The following is a 4,669-nucleotide window of genomic DNA, read 5'->3' as shown; positions in this document are numbered from 1 at the left end:
TGTTGTTATAACATCATTACGCGATATTGCAAAGATGTCCACAAGTTTTCATTTTTCTTACATAGAGAATTCGCATTCATAGCGCGGTGTACATATAGGGGCCCCAGCCACACCAAAGTGTGTCTTAGTTCAAATCTCCCCTCATTCCCGTCTTCCCTTAATTAAGCTTCGAAATATCGTCTTTCCTGTTTCTAACTCATATTTTAAACCAAGTGCGGGTAGTTATTTGATTTGGAATTTGCAAGTGAAATATGATTTGCCTTTCTGTTTGATTCGGGAATTGAATTCAATATTTTAGGCTGCTTGATTTCTGTGGAGGAAGAACAAGCGGGACTGTTGATTTTCTTGTACAGTTGTAGGCGAGCATTGGTTAGAGCGCAGCCAGTACAGTGCCAGCTGAGTATACAGGACTCTTGTCACCCAAATTTGCTGCTTGGGATGCGAGCGGGTGCATTGCATGATGCAACCCACGCGCCTGTTTAGTTCTTGCGCGATGAAGTGGCGGGCCTCGTCCAGTCTTGTAACAGTGGGGGAGACGAAGGTGACAGAGACTCCGGAACTGGGGGGACAGGGGGGGGCGGTCGCCCCCCCAACATTTTTGCACAGGGGGCAGGGCCCCCCCACTTTTCGACTGCTTACTCTGAAATCAAATTTTTCGCAAAACCTATGGTTAAGTGTTCAAACTGGCGGTTGTGTAATCCAATGCTTTCCAAAAGTCTCCCTTTGCGAGCTTTGCGAGTCCCTCCCCAGCCATCAGAGGCTCTCGCACTGCGTACTGCCGCGTGAGGTCGTTCTTCACAAACGACAGCAGTAAGTCAAAGACCCCCGGTGTCATCCTGTAAAACTTGAAGAAAAAAAAAAAAGCGTGGCCACCCTCCCGCATGAGCTGCATCTGAAAAATAAGGAAAAAAGATCTGTCTGGAGGGTGGGAGAAATGTGCGGCATCGTAAAATGCACCCCCTTTCAAAATGCAGAACGAGAATAGGTCTGCATAGCCGCCGGCCAAGTTTTTTGCCGGGCAAATCAAGTGCGAAATGTAGGCGAGAATATACTCATGCAAGGCAGAATTGGATGCAAAAAAGGAAGTTTATACTTACAGCCGTCCAGTAGACCCCTTCCCGTTTCCTGGCAAGGAAAACCGGTCGGACCCAACAGCCCGGCAGATCACGTGTGAACAAAGTCGCATATTCTTCGAACTGACGTTGTTGCTTCGAGCGTGCGACCATTAGGGAAATTCGCGTCTAAACACCTATCAGATGCATGGGCTTACAAATAACGAAGCACAGCAATCAAAATAATTGCGGAGGGGTGCAGCCCCAGGCGACGGCCCCCTCGGGTCAGCTCAGCCCCAACCACGCTCAGCGCAAGGGACGCCAAAGCCACGCGTTTTCTTTTGTAAGGTGAATTCCTTGTACCGAAAACTGCAGTTTTCTGAACAAGGAATTCACGGAATTCAAGAATTTCAATGTGTGGTCGGGTCACAACGTACATGAAAACAAATAAATATACTCCAACCAAATACCTCTTCGAAGCTTCATAGGTTCTCTTTATCAGAACTGACTAAATTTGGCCATGAACGGCAGTTATACAGAAAATGTTTCTTTTTAAATTTTTTTCTCCCCATGGCGCACCGAAGGCAGGGGTGAGACAGCTGAACCACATTTGGAAGCAGTTTTCGGAGCAGCAAAATCTCGATTTTGGAGCAGGATAACCTTGATTTGGAGCAGAAGAACAACATTGATCATGTCACCTTAGGAGCCTAAAAAAACAAATTTCTGGCAAATCAGGGGGGGGGGGGGGGGGGGGGCCAAGTAGCACCAAAACATTAGAAGAACGTAACTTTTTTGTTTGGTGTTAACGTTAGAGCAATGTTCTTAATGTCATTTTTTTTAAATGTTTAACTAATGTTGTCAAAAACATTACAAAAATGTTTTGGCAAACATTATTTAAACGTCTACCAAACATTTTTACAACATATTATTAATGTTAACGTTACATTTCCCTAACGTTGCAGCGAACAATCTAATAACGTTCAAAAAACGTTTCAAAACAATGGAAAACGTTATATCAATGCTCGCCAAACGTAATGCGAACAGTAAGAAAGCATTTCTACAACAAATAAATACTTTTGGAGTTACGTTTACCTAACGTTGCAGAAACAAGCTAGAAAAACATTTTAAGAACAACTAAAAACGTTACAGTAACGTTTCGTCAAACATTATTGGAACTGTGAGGAAGCATTTCGACAACATATTAATTATGTTGGATTTACATTTACCTAACGTTGCAGAAAACACGCTTGAAACGATCTTTTAACATTTCAAAACCTTTTCAGAATGTGGACCAGGAACGTTACAGTGACGTTTTGCCAAACGTGTGGAATGTATATCGTTGAGCATTGGTTCTGTTATACCCGTATACCGGATACGACATATTTTAAAGCATTTTCAAAATAACAAGGAAAAGTGAAATTTCAAATAAAATTTTATTTCATTTTGCATGGTTAGATATATATATATTTTTTTATTTGCACTCCATTGCTGCTGCTCTGCAGGCTTAGGAAGAGGCTCCATCCAGGGGCTGGCTGCGTCTGTGTGGAAAAAGCAAACAATTACTACTGCAGTACGCTGCAGCAGTAGGCTGTTTTTGTGCGAAAAAGTAGTTGCCGCCTAAGGATTTGTTTAGTTAACGAGAGCGCACACACGCACACACTAAATGGAGAGTAAACGAACAAGCAGCTACGCAGCAACTCGTGCTAATCATATGACCAGAAGAAAGCAAGCGACCTGACTACCAACTTGAATCTCCCTTCTGCATGGTTCATGTATTTTTATTAGGCATAAATTAGGATGAAAATCATTTAAATATAAATGCACTATTAAATTTTGAGAATATCAGTTTTGCTTACCTTGTGGGTTCCTGTAAGCACAATATTTGCAAAGCGGAGCCAGTCACTAAAGATGTGGCCCGCTATCGACTGTGGCCTGGGTCACACCCGCAGCAGCTGGAAGCATAGGGCGCTACTAGTTATGGGTTGCATAGCAGTTCATAAATTTTACTAAAACAAATCAAAATACGCTCTTAGAAATTTTATACACTCACCAAATACTAGGGAACGCAGCCTCTCGGACCTTTTTCTTCGTTTCTTCCTGTCCAACTGTCTGCCTCAATCGAAACAACAAATCTGAAAATTCGCTTGGTGGTAGAAGCGACGTTTGCTCCTCCAGTCCGGCAGATATTTCACCTAGAAAAGAACACAAAGTGCTAAAAGGTATTACAGAAGGGTCACACAAGAGAACACACCCATTAAACACGAATGTGTATAAATAGTCCAAGTTTACTTACATAATAAAGGGAACCAAAGTGGGAATTCATAAACGAACAACTTCGATCCTAGTCTTTCTCAGCACTGAAAAAAGTTGTTTCGCATGTTTTAATACATGCTTGGAGCAGGCTAGGGGAAAAAAGGAAAAAGAATTTGAGCATTTTACAACAACCGGGGCATTCTTTTTTTTTGCACGAATGCAGGAAGGTTCAGTTTTTCAGTCAAAGCCATGCGCATCATTCCAGCCACTAAATTTGTTAGCGTTCACTTTAACCATGGTTTTTGTTTTTTCACGCTCGGCGTTGTTACTTCGTCATATGAAACGCAGCCTGTTATTCATCACTGCTGAGCATTTACAGGATTTTTCAAAAGTTGGGAAGTGCGCCTGGAACCACGGAAGTAAAAGCCTTTGATTCAAGCTGTTCGAAACCGCACCACCGATGGACAGTACTAGAACTATCCTTTTTGCCCGAAGCATGTCGGTTCCATTTCGGCGAACGACGGCTGTGCATGCTCAATGTGGCCGCAATGAAAGCGTGTTGGTTCCAAACTTCTGATAAAGTACGTGGAGTAGACAAAATTCTGTATCCAGAGTGACCTCTTTTGGGCGGAACGGCTCCCTTTAGAGGGAGTGGGTGATCGCTAGCATGACTAAGTACCTCCCACACCTCCTACCCCCAATTACCCCCTTCGGCTAGCTTAGTTGAAAGTGGCACCTGCCCTGGTCATTCCAGCTCCTGTTGTGCTGTGCGTTATCGATTTAATTCGCTTTTCCATTTTGATTCGCTAACCCGCTAGCCATTTACACAATTGAGCAATATTTACTTACCAATTTCTATGGTTTCGGGATTGGCACTCATCGTCGATGAACTCCGCGGCTTTCTCGGTTTGAGGGTATCTTGAAAACCATAGCCTGCAATGAAGTGACTTCGACTCTTTACCAGCAGCTATCTACCAGCCTTTTGGGGTGCATTTCTCACAACTCAAGAACGCGCTATGCTGCTTAATGCATTTCAAAAATGTAAGTCGCAAACGAACGCATGTGCTCGAACAGCGCACTTTTCCCACCCTCTGCGACACCTTCAGCCCTCAAAGTGCCCCTTTCTAACAAAGTTGGCTGTATAGTCACGCAGGTTGTCTGGTCGCTTATCGCCAGCCAAGAGAGCTACGACAAGCGGCTCAGGCTTGCAGCTTTTAACAATAGCTCAGAAGTTTGACGAACTTTTTGCGATAGGTGCATTGTCATACCGTCTACGTTAACCAGCAGCAAAATAGGCTACCAAGGGGTGCATTCTGACCTGTTCATTTGCAGTGTCGACTATATTCCGAAGTAGCTTGCACCCC

At 43.6% G+C, this 4,669-nt stretch overlaps 1 long non-coding RNA gene across 1 annotated transcript; it reads right to left on the bottom strand.

The window, feature by feature from the left end:
• Positions 1-2,518: 2,518 nt before the first annotated feature.
• Positions 2,519-3,985, bottom strand: LOC144162940 (uncharacterized). The gene is made up of 3 exons (XR_013320800.1): positions 3,346-3,985; positions 2,909-3,244; positions 2,519-2,590 (listed from the first exon to the last, which is right to left on the bottom strand). It is a non-coding gene; the product is annotated as an uncharacterized LOC144162940 (long non-coding RNA).
• Positions 3,986-4,669: the final 684 nt, after the last annotated feature.

Source organism: Haemaphysalis longicornis, unplaced genomic scaffold (assembly GCF_048455015.1).
Source record: "Haemaphysalis longicornis isolate Haplotype H1 unplaced genomic scaffold, Haemaphysalis longicornis Haplotype H1 scaffold_1, whole genome shotgun sequence".
Classification (NCBI taxonomy): Eukaryota; Metazoa; Arthropoda; class Arachnida; order Ixodida; family Ixodidae; genus Haemaphysalis; species Haemaphysalis longicornis.
Note: the sequence above shows the minus strand (reverse complement) of the source record. Positions and strands in the feature narration are given on the sequence as shown.